Source organism: Lactuca sativa, chromosome 1 (genome assembly GCF_002870075.4).
Source record: "Lactuca sativa cultivar Salinas chromosome 1, Lsat_Salinas_v11, whole genome shotgun sequence".
Taxonomy (NCBI): domain Eukaryota; kingdom Viridiplantae; phylum Streptophyta; class Magnoliopsida; order Asterales; family Asteraceae; genus Lactuca; species Lactuca sativa.
The window spans coordinates 204,443,729-204,456,154 of record NC_056623.2 but is presented as its reverse complement, the minus strand read 5'-3'; positions in this window follow the sequence as shown (position 1 = coordinate 204,456,154).

Here is a 12,426-nt window from a genome sequence, read left to right as displayed (position 1 = left end):
AATGGAGTATGGATCTAACTTCTTAAGCACAAGCACCATTTCTTTCTTCTTCAGGATTCATCTAAAAGAATTAAGAACCCTGAAAGAGTAAGATAGTGGCTAGGGTTACAATTTGCGAGGATGGAGGCTGATGAAAATGAGCAAACAGTAATTCTTACATCCTTTAAATTGGTCCCAGGGTCTGAGACGTAGGATTTTGAGTTGTAGTGGCCGTTGGGCTACAGATTAACACCAACCGCACCATAGTAATCAAGAAACCACAATCTTCATTTAATCGACATGGCTGCACCATAGACAATCCACAACCATGCCACACTGAGATCTCATGAACCTAAAATTCGACGCTACAATGTCTAAAAAGAATTTCATAAATGCACATCAATACAAATGGTGAACATATAACAAGCAAGATCTTAAGATATGGTATGAAATCAAATCATCATACAGGAAATAAAGAATAAGTCAATCAAGAAAGTAAGTATATGGAACTTATGCTTCAGATAAACTCACCGTATCTAAAAGATGATCCAAAATCCGTCGATCGTCTCCATGTGCAACCATGAATAGAAAGTATCGCTAAGCATGGACAAGCCACCAAAAAATTCATCTGACATATAGAAAAATAGTAGAATAACTAAATAATCTTGATATATTCAAATAATTTACAATAGTATAGTCCCGTTAATGATTATTAAGTTTCTATTCTAAGGTTATCATTCTAAATCCTTCAATATTCATATTATGACTATATATGATCACTGGAAGCACCCATTGTTTTCCAAACCCCTAAGTAACGCCTTGTTTTTCTTTTGGTATTAGAAATTTCATAAATAAATATATATTCAAAAGTAAAACTATTAAGGATTTATATAAGTAAATTAAATGGATAAAAGACATTTTATAAGTTTAAATTGATTAATTAGAAATTAGACTTAATTATAAAGATGAATTAATAATTAAAAGATTTTAATAAATAAATAAGATTAGTAGTAATTAATAATAATAATAGTATTTTAAAATATATATTGGACACAAAAATAATCATATTTTAGATGATGGACTAAAAGTCTCAAGTTAGAAATCTTAAAATGTATGAACTTTTGTTCTAGAGGTTCTTTTTGTTATTTTTGCTATGGTTAGGGGTTAAATATAAATTCTAGATTTTAGCACATGAAATTATGATGATCACGTACGAGGCTCTTTATTACTGCTTGCTCATCCTAAGAGAAGACTTAGACTTATTTTAAATGTTGGCCAAACTTAGGCATTACCGAGATAGGGAAAGTCATGGGGTAAAAGACAAGGGTAGGGGATGTCAGAAATTGTGTTGTCGGATATTTACTCACCGGAACTTGCCATTGGAGGTCGTCAGAAAAGGAGGATGTAGGTGTAGGTGGTTCTTGAGCTTGGACATCGTATAGCCTTCTTCTTTAAGCATTTGTTCTTCTTTTCTTCTTGAATTCCACACATCCACCGCCACCCACCACTATCACCGATGGTGGTGGCAGCCTTCGGGAAATCCCCCCACCACCTCCATGATATCATTTGGGTGGTGAGGTCATTTAAATATTAATTCATCAGCTAGATATGTTTATTTCCAACTTATATCTCCATTTCATGATTTTAGCTGCAAGTTTTCTTAGAAATTTATTGGTGTCGGAATTTTTAACATCCTAGGACCACTATATCTCCACTGTGTCACCAACATTCTATAGGGGCTGATGGTTGCATCAGTTTTTAGCATATAGTAATATCCGTTAAGTGATTAATAGGTTTATTTGAAGACCAAACCCCCAAATCTCTTCTTATGAGCTTTAAGTTAAGAAGTATGATTTGAATGCCTTTATTTTGATAAAGTGTTTAACCCATTGTGTTTTCTATTGAATGTATTGGCCGAAAAAGGGCTTGATTTTTATAATAAAATTTTGAAAGCTATAAAAATGATAGAAAAACAGTTAGAGCATGTATTTTAATTCCTCGGAAATAAAAGGAAGTGTTCTTTAATATTAAATATATGTATTTCATATGAATGAGGCTATGAAAGATAAATCAATCAAAAAATCGATTTTTATAACGATAATAAAAGAGAAGAAAAAAATAATATAAGTAGTTTAAGGAACACTTGAAATATGAACTAAGTATGAACTATTGATACTGATTGTAGTTGTTCATAGTGGTGAGAGTTCATCTCAGCCCATGCATGTGGTGTTGCTCAGTCATTTACATTTTCATGTGAGTTACATTAATTTACGTATTATGTTGACATTTCCTGTAAATAAAAATATGTGTAATTCTATTTTATTCATGGAAATGGGGATAAGGGGGTTATTCTCGGAAGGAGATAAATTATATATGTTATTACCAAAAAGTGGAATAAGCGGCTTGTTCCGAAAAAGGGCGACATAATAGGAATGTAGTTGGTACTAACAATATATGTTAGAATTTATGTGTCATGTGATTAAGTGAATGCATGTACTATCTAAATGTATATGATTGATATAATGGTTGAATAATGTGTATGACCACTAAGATTTTTCTCTTACCCATTTCTTATTAATCTTTTTAGGAACCTCCGATGTTGACATATAAAGGACTCGATATGACTCTAGTCAACATTTTGCATTCTCATGGATTTTCATTATTATTATTGTAGAGTCATATTTGTTGTGATATATTGAAGCTTAGGTAATTGTCTTAGTAGCAAATATTATGTCAATATTGAAGCTCAACATGACTTTGATAGTGTATTTATCTTACTAGGCACTTTTATAGGTTCACTATTAATGTTGAAGTCCTGGTATACATTTTGCATCAGTTGATTATTCTATAAATAGAGTAGCTACATAAGCCTTTTGTATCTTTTGCCATTTCATGTACTATGCTTTTTCTCTCAGCATTTGTACTTGTACTAATCAAGATAAATACGAGCTGAAACAAGATATTATTTACATCATGTGTTCATTTGTTCTCTGATTTCTTATCACGATTGATTGAATATGAAATTTAAATTGGTATCAGAGTTGGAATCAGCATATCGATTGAAGAATCTCTTTCTCATTTTCATTTTATTGAGTCCTTTGTTCTGATTCAATCTATCCGCAAGTGAAAACTTGATTCTTCGATTGATCCCTATGATTTTAACGATTTTGCGATCATTACATAGTCATTTGTATCCGATTACTTTCTCTCAAGTTTATCCTGTTTTCAACACGAAGAAGATCTCTAGAGATGGATTATTTTTATTCCTTATCATTCCGATCATCTTCAAATTGTAGGAACTGCTTGTGTTGCTGAAGATATGATTACCCAAGGGAACATGTAGAAGGCTAGTGGCAAGAAGGAATAGAAGAATATTTGTCTAGTAATAAAAACTCAAGAGAACTTTGACACCTACTCACTTTGAATGTCCTTTGCCACTAGTCTCGAAAACCACTAGGATGGAAGCTTGTTCTGATGGTGAAGCTGATTAGAACAAAGAAGTTCTTTTGTTGAATTTAGATGAAGAAGTTGTTGGCTATTATTCAAATAATAGGATCAAGAAATTCTATAAGAAGCCAATTGGTGGAAACTTTAATAAATAACTCAGTTTAGAAGTCATTGTTGAATTCTAGTATTGTTCAAACGAGTATTTAAATTTTGGAAGATAAGATAGAAGAAAAGAAGATTGAGAAGAAGCTACAAGAAGATTATGGTTACAATTGGAATTATTGTAACAGACAGAATTATCTTGCAAGGGATTACATGTTATGGAAGCAAGAGGAGAAGAAGGAGAAAGTAAACGATGAAGCCTACTATGAAATCAATATTGAGGAGCGTAGTGAAAAGTCAATAAATCTCTCCTTGGCAAGGAAGAATTTAAATGCAGAAGATAGAACTTACTAGATTTGGTCTTCTGGTTCTGACGACAAGGAGATATCACACTCAACCCATGGATTTATGTTCGTGAAGCACATTGGTGATCATTAAAAGAATAAGAGTGATTGGAAATAATTTGTGGATGAGAGTGAAGAGGAATAAGAGTTGATTGAGGGAAAATGTTTCGTGTCAACAAATTGAAAGTCTATCATGACTCTGAAGGTATGTGATCTTCTTATCTCTCTGAAGGTATGTGATCTTCTTATCTCTCTTAATGTTCCTGTAAAGTGTTACAATGCAATTTTATCTGATTTTGATGATACATGTTCTTACTTGAATGATATGTTGACTTCTATGAGTAGCGAATTGGAGAAAAATAAAGCTTTGCTTTATGAAGCCAGGAATAATTTGGAGGAGAAGAAACTAGGATTGAGAGCCTAGACGTGAAAATAACGATTATTATGATAGATAGAGATTCCCTAATAATATACAATAGCATGTTGGTTAAACAACGAAACATATATTGTAACACAACTAAAAATTTGTATGGAAAGCTTACTCTACTTTATCATTCGTCAGATATTTGTAAGGAATAGCACCATATCTACTCCCTTTCATTAATTATGGGCGTGAATTAGTTGATGAGACTACTTATGATTGTGAGAGTAAGATTGCTAAAAATCATCAAGTTCCCAATGATTCGTATGCTTATGGTATTGTTAAAATCGATGATTTTTTAAATGTTCATGATTTGGTTGATATTCTGAACGATACATTGTCTAAAATGAAAAAAATGGAAACTTTGAAAAAAAATGGAAACTTTGACACAAAGTACTCCACAAACATTTTCTGATGTCGAAGAGGATTATGATCATATTAGTGAAATTGAAGAAAAGGATTCTGTAGATTCCTTAAAATTATTTGTCATTAAAATCACGTCGTTATCCAAAAGCGAAGAAAATGATGATTCAACATCGAAGCAAAATAATGATTCAGCTTCGACAACTAAAATTGATAATTCTCAAGAATCTGTTATTGTCGAAGACATAACAAATAATGAATGTGACAGTGAGGATGATTCATGTGAAAAACAAATTTCACAAGTTGTTGAAGCTCAATATGAGAATTCAAAAGAATACATAGAGATTTTGAAAGAAAACGGGAAACATTTTCATGAACAAAACTCATTTCTTTATCCACAATTTAATAATGAGCTTCCAAATCAAGTTTTTGTTTGAAAAGGAAATGGGAATAAATTTGATCCAAAGTTAAATGAATTGTTGAAAGAAGATAATTTGAAAGTTGCTGACGAAGGCTTTTATTCAAATCCAAATGTTATGAGTTGTGAAAATTACAAAGTCTGATGTCGAAGGTGAATAAGAGAAATGTTGTGATAAGTCTTTACCAGATGATTTGAAGAATCAAAAAGAAAAGACTCAAACTTTTGAAATTGATGTTGAAAAATCTGATTTGAAAGAAGAAATTTCCAAAAAGAAACTTTATTGGAAGAAAATGAAAGATTTTCAAAAGGAAAGAAATTACAACAAAAATCATCCCAAGCTCATGAAAAGAAGTTTTCACAACAAAGTAAAACTCATTTTTCAAAAGGAGCTTCGAAAGTTGTTCACAAAGGTGACAAGAAAAGTGTTAAGAACAAAAATCTAAATGATTTTTTTTGCAAAATTCAAAGTTTGTTCAAATTTCAAAGATGGTACAATTTCATAAAAGTAAAAATCGTTATCAGAGACGTGTTCACATGAACTTTACACAAAATCATAAAAGTTTTTGAAAAGATTCTCGTTTTGCGTATCAAAATTGATATCAAAATCATTTTCAACAACAATCTCAAAATTCGTTTTCGCAAACAATTCTATCAAAACCAACCAAAGTTGTGAAGAAAAATTTACCATTTAAACCTGATGGTCCACGATTTCCAAATCCATCTTCTTTGTATATATCAAATGTTTTATTTTTTAAAGAAAAAATGAAATAAAATTTTTCAATCATTTTTTGAAGGAATAGGAATGAAATTTTAATCGAATGGGTATTCGCAAGATCAAGTCCAACAAAATTAAGAGAATTACTTGACTGAATCAATAATAATTAATTGGAGGTACTTCAACCCAAGAATCAATGTCAAAGCCATCCAAATGGAAAGAAGTTAAAACAAACAAGAAATTTTATTTTTATACAAGCATGGTTGAAAAAGAGAAAATCAATGTTAAAGCGTTGATATCAAATTATTTTAATTCTATTCCATAAACTAATGAAGTCGATTTAATTGGAAAAATCAAAAAAAAAAAGTTTGTAGTTGGATTTTTAATTCGTCACTGCACACACATTTTCACACTAATGTGGAAGGAGCCTTAGGGTCCTAAATCTCTCTAACTGATTGCAGGTTCTATGTGATGAGCAGTATAACGAAAATTGGTACATTGGTAGTAGGTCTGTATCATATTAATGGAAAGAATGAGAATCTCAAGGATTTTAGGAAGTTATAAAATGTTGGCGTTGTGAAATTTGGTCATAACTAAAAGTGAAAAGTGAAAGGGTATAGGTAGGTAACAAAAGGAAAGTTCTCTGCTAATAGAGTTGCTTGTGTCGATGATTTAAAACACAACCTTATAAGCGTATCTCAACTTGTTGTTGGTACTGGGTATCAAGCTCTCTTTTGTCAAGAAGGAAGTGTGATTTAAAACAAAGAAACGAAGGAAGTCTTGTTAAAGTCGAAGTGGAAGGGTGATATGTTCACTCTGGACATAAAACCAACAGTTGGCATACCCTCTATTTGCTTACTATCAAAGGCTACTTCTGATCTCAGATGGCCTTGGAATCGCAGGCTTTCTCATCTTAATTTAAAATTTTTGAATAAACTCGTTACAAATGATCTTGTTCTATGTTTATCTGTTCTAAAATTTGATAATGATTCTTTGTGCACATCTTGTGAGCAAGGAAAACAACACCGAGAAGGTCATCCTGTAGTCATCGACTCGAAGATCGTTGAACCATTGGACCTTCTACACATTAACTTGTGTGGACCTTAGAATATTGAGTCCATTAATAGGAAGAAGTACATACTTGTCATAGTAGATGATTTTTTGCTTTTCACCTAGGTTCATTTTCTTAGACAGAAATCTGAGATGTCTCAAGTAATACTTGGTTTTATAAAAAGTATTGAAATAAGTTTAAAGAAGAAAGTTTGACACATTAAAAGCAATAATGGAACGAAATTCAAGAATCAAGTTCTCGATTCATTCTTGACGAATCTTCGAAATTCACATAATTTTTCGTCTCCTTACACACCACAACAAAACGGTGTTGTCAAAAGGAGAAATCGATCATTATGCGAAGCTACTAGAACAATGGTCACTTATGCAAATCTAACTCAATATTTTTGGGCAGAAGCAATTTCTACAGGTTGTTTCACACAAAATCGTTCTTTCATTCATCGATGATTTAATATCACACCTTATGAAATCATTAATAGATGGAAACCTAATGTAAAACTTTTCCATGTTTTTGGTTGCGGATGCTTTATTATGAGTCTAAAAGATAATTTTTCAATGTTTCAAAAGAAGGACGATGAACGAATTTTTCTTGGATATTCTTAAAATTATGTGTCATATAGGGTGATGAACAAGCGAACGCGAAGAGTTGAAGAAACTTTTAATTTATCATTAAATGATTATTATGTGAAAAGAGTTGAACATGAATTTCCTTAGAAACCAAGTCTTTCTAATTCTAATGAGGAATCTGAACAAATGCCTACTTTTGATATTGACTATAATTTGTTTTTTGGTATTCCTGACAATGCAATTGATGATGTGGTTAATATAAAATAAAATCAAATACTTCAAGAATCAAAGCATTTTGATATTGACTATAATTTGTTTTTTGGTATTCATCTTGAACACCAAGAGTTCATGTCGAAAAGGGTTAAACCTCAAAAACTAGTCAAGCTAAGGGGGAGCACTTGACAACAAAATCTCAAGTCATGGGGGAGCCATTACCTTCGAATGTTGGTGTTGAGGGGCAACAACACATAGTGAATCCATATGTTTAAGTGGAGCCAAGTTGAACACATATTAAAGATGATAATGAAGCTTGAGGTAATGAAAATGACGATATTATCTGTCGTAGAAGAATTTTCAGAGACTGAAGAAATATTTAAGGATTCTCATTTGGTTTTCGATCCATCGTTTCCTCCTATGGAGAATGGGTATGTGATCATCCCAAAGAACAAACTCTTGTTAATCCTAATTCTGGTGTGTTAACAAGAGTATATGTTAAAGCAAGAAACAAAGTTCTTAATGTTCACCAACAATTTTTCACGTTCAATGTTTTTTATTTCTAAAATTGAATCGAAAACAGTCAAGATTGCATTAGAACATACTGATTAGGTTGTTGCAATGTAATCTAAATTGGTTGAATTTAAACAAAGCAAAACTTGGAGGTTAATTCCTAAACCAAAAAATGATTCAGTGGTTGGTTTAAAATAGGCAAGATTAGTTGTAAAAGGTTATTGTCAATAAAAAGAAATTGATTATGATGAAACCTTTGCTCCTATCGCAAGACTCAAAGTAGTGTGAATTTTTCTTGCTTATTCAGCTCACAACAACTTTGATGTGTACCAAATGGATGTAAAGTGTGCATTACTCAATGGGTACTTGAGGAGACTGTATATGTTTAGCAACCACCTGGATTTTGAACGATAATTTTCGTAATCATTGTTATATCCTTGATAAACCTATTTAGAGGATAAAAGAAGCACCTCATGCTTGGTATGCAACTTTGACCAATTTTTTGAAGATCGCTAAATTTAAGCAAGGATCAGTTGATCCCACATTATTTCAAAAGAAAATTGAGGACCGTCTCATGGTTTTTTAAATTTATGTCGATGATATAATTTTTGGTTCTACTGGCCCTTCATTGTCAAAGGAATTTGAAGAATTAATGAAAAGTTAAATTGTGATGAGTATGATGGATAGGATTAATTTCTTTTTGGGATTGAACATTCGCCAAAGCAAAGAAAGAATTTTTATAATTCAAGAAAATTACATGAAGAACTTTCTTGAGAACTTTGGAATGTCCAATTGTTAAGAAGCGAAGGTTCCAATGGCATGTGGCACTCACTTATGTCCCTTGATGGATAAGCCAGCTGTTGATTTGAACACTTATCAAAGCATGATTGTTTCGTTATTGTATTTAACTGCAAGTTGAGCTGATATTATGTTTTTGATTTGTAATTGTGCTAGGTACCAAGCAACCCAAGAGAAGATCTACTTGAGGTTATAGCAAAGGAATTATGAAGGAATAAAGAAGGTCTAATCGCATATCCTTTGGAAGGTTTTATTTTCTTAGTTTTTAAAATAAAATTCAAAAATACAAAAAAACTTTCTTTATTTTTTACTTTTATTTCTTAAAACCAGTATATCCAAAAATATTTTCTTTATTTTTGTTTTCTATTTCTAAAAATAAAAAATAAAAATAAATTCTTTATTTTTATCTTTTATTTCTAAAATTCAAAACACCAAAAATATTTTCTTTAGTTATGATTTCTTTTAGTATCTTGTTGGACATTTTCATTGTAAAACATGTTGTATGTAAGCATACAAATGGCAACCTCAACAGGGATCAAGGATCATTTGATACTCATTCATTAGTTAAGTGTCCCTAGAAGCATGTTGCAGCATGTTGTCCAAAGCCCCAATGACTTGTTGTTTGCAAAGCCCTAATGAAAATTTTCTTATAAAATTTTCTTCCCAACAGGCTGTATTAACAATAGTCCTCGAGCTACCTTTCTCTTCTCAATTTGAGTTAAGAGATGACTGCATGGTCGTATTTTTTGTAAAGGTACAATGAATTCTTTTATCCAATATTTTTCACCGAAAATTTCTAACACATTGCACACACAATGATGCATATCCCAAGACATCTCTAGTCGAAAACATCTAGGATGTAGGTGTGACAACAATCTTTGTTTATGATCCCAAATCATTTTTCCATGATGAGGGTGAGACCCAACAAAGTTTATACCTTAAGAAATTGATGGTGAACAATTTATTGTTCAGTACTTTTACAAGGAATTGACGACTGAAACCTCATGTTTTGATGTACCTTTTCAAATGTTCAATTTTTAATTTTCATTTCTTATGAGTGATCTTATTGAAATGTACTAATCCTAAGTCATTTCTACCTAGTAGATCCAGTTCTTACATTTTTTTATGAAATGATTTTACGTCTGATTGTTTACTTCAATCTTTAGTAATCTAAATTTTTCGAAAACTTATTTGATGTTAATTACACTGGTCAGTCATGTATTTTCTTACTATGTTTAGCTCTTATGTTAAGTTGCAAACTTATTTGAAAATCAATCCTACCTTCGATTCTTGTTAAAAGAGGCCTTTCAATAATTCTCTATAGATATTCGATTGTAATTCACGGGAAAGCACACATGCACTTTAATTTCTATCTTGATATCGAACGAAGAGAATCTTTGCCCATGATCTTCTTGCCTTTCTATAAAATTTTCTTTGATATCACACCTCATCCAAAATTTTCTTTTTTTAATTCTATCTTTTCTTTTGGAACACATTTGCATTGAAATCCTTCAGGTTTTGGGTATTACCAATCCACACCAAGATTTCACAATGTTTTTCTTATAATTTCATATATTCTTCCCATAAGTGAAAGAGGCCCAACCTAACTATTGAAGCATGGTGTATGTTCAATTTTATTGGTGATGACGAAGTAACTATTGTGCAGTGACATCACTGTTGCTTTACCTTGGATCGAGAAAAATACTCATTATGTGTATATGTGGCAAATTGGGATGGTGTCTCTTCAGTTACCTACTTTACACATGGGAGTTCTTTATTAGCGCTTGGTTCAAATTTGTATTTAATGCCAGTTAAAAAAGACAATGTGGCAGTTCAATTCAATCTTGCTGATACCTAAAATTACGCAAGATCCCTAACCCTTTTTCTGATCATCATCAAAATTCTCTCTCGATGATCATGTCTACTGCTAATACCACTATCGATCACTTCACAACAACTGAAGACATAGTTTTTGTGCCTAATATGAAGACGGTATCCAACAAATTCTAGCTTAATATGTCGTTAGAAGCATACCCTGAAGAATTGAAGATGTTGCTTCAGTGTTTAAATGATTCCATTCTCGTACATGCTTTGATGGCTTCATTTTCTATTCTGATGAACTGGTTACTTTTTGTCGATTCTACTATTGTATAAAATAAGACGACTGAAGTTGTTACATTCCAGATGGAATCCAAAGGCAACAAGAGGTTACATAAGAAGCAGTTTGGCCAAATATTACGATTTCCATCTGATGGTCATTTTGAAGTGGCTACTTCTGAACATGTACTTCAAATGTTTAATGAAATAGTATATCAACCTCTGATTTCTCTTGTTAGTGCTTTAAAGAAGTCAAATCTTCCAAGTGTATGGAGTTTTTCTTTGTCGTTATGTAACGCCCGGTTCCTGATACACATTTTAAATAAGAATTTTTGCACTTTTACTCTAGGACATCACGAGATGAAGGCTCCAACTCGTCGAGTGGAGGCTAAATTTGGACGTAGGTGGACGAATCTCCTCGTCGAGTTGGAAGCTTCGACTCGATGAGTAGTCCTATTTGGATGAAACCCTAAATTTGAGGGTTTGTGCCCTATTTAAGCAACTTATAGGGCCTCCACTCCAGCCCCCATCACCCTCAGACTCTCTTCACGAAACCCTAATCGATTATTGAGTGTTTTTGAGCTTTGTATGCCATTTGTGTGTCTTTGAAGCTTGGGAAGGAAGGGGAGGATTGGGAGATCAAGAGAAAGTAAGTAGATCCAGAGGTTTTGGCACACTTCCAGCTTATTTGAGGTATAAAGATGATACCTTGACTACTCATTTCTTAGATCACTATTTAGGGCTAGTTTCTACTTTTTCTAAGTCATAGTGAAGCCATTTTTGGGATTGTGTGCATCCTTGGGGTTGTACATTCAGATCTTAACCCTTTAAGGGTCCTCATGGCATAAAGGTGCCAACTTTATGGGCATGGGAGTCCCATGCACCTTGTAGACATCATTTTGGGTCCTTATGAGCTAGTTAACCCATGCATGCAAGTAAAGTTTGTAACTTTATGTGCTATATCAATCCTAGGAGGTCAGATCTATGTTCTTGATGTATTGAGCCCGACTAAAATCGACTTGGTAGACTTGGACTTTAGGGAACTCGGCGAGTCTCTCATAGGACTCGACGAGTCGGGCTATGGTTTCCCATCCTTTTCTGTTTTTGATCCAACTGGTTGAGTCTAGAAGAGGACTCAATAAGATGGATGTGAATATGGACTTGAAGATCATGGAACTCGACAAGTTCAAGGACAGAACTCGGTGAGTTCAAGACTAAGTCCCAACTGCATGAAGACGAACTCGGCGAGTTCATAAGGAACTCGACGAGTCCAGGACTATATGTGTCTTCTTGCATGAAGAAGGACTCGACGAGTTCAAGGATGAACTCGGCGAGTCAGTCGTAGAAAGTCCCGACCTTGAATGAAGAAGGAATT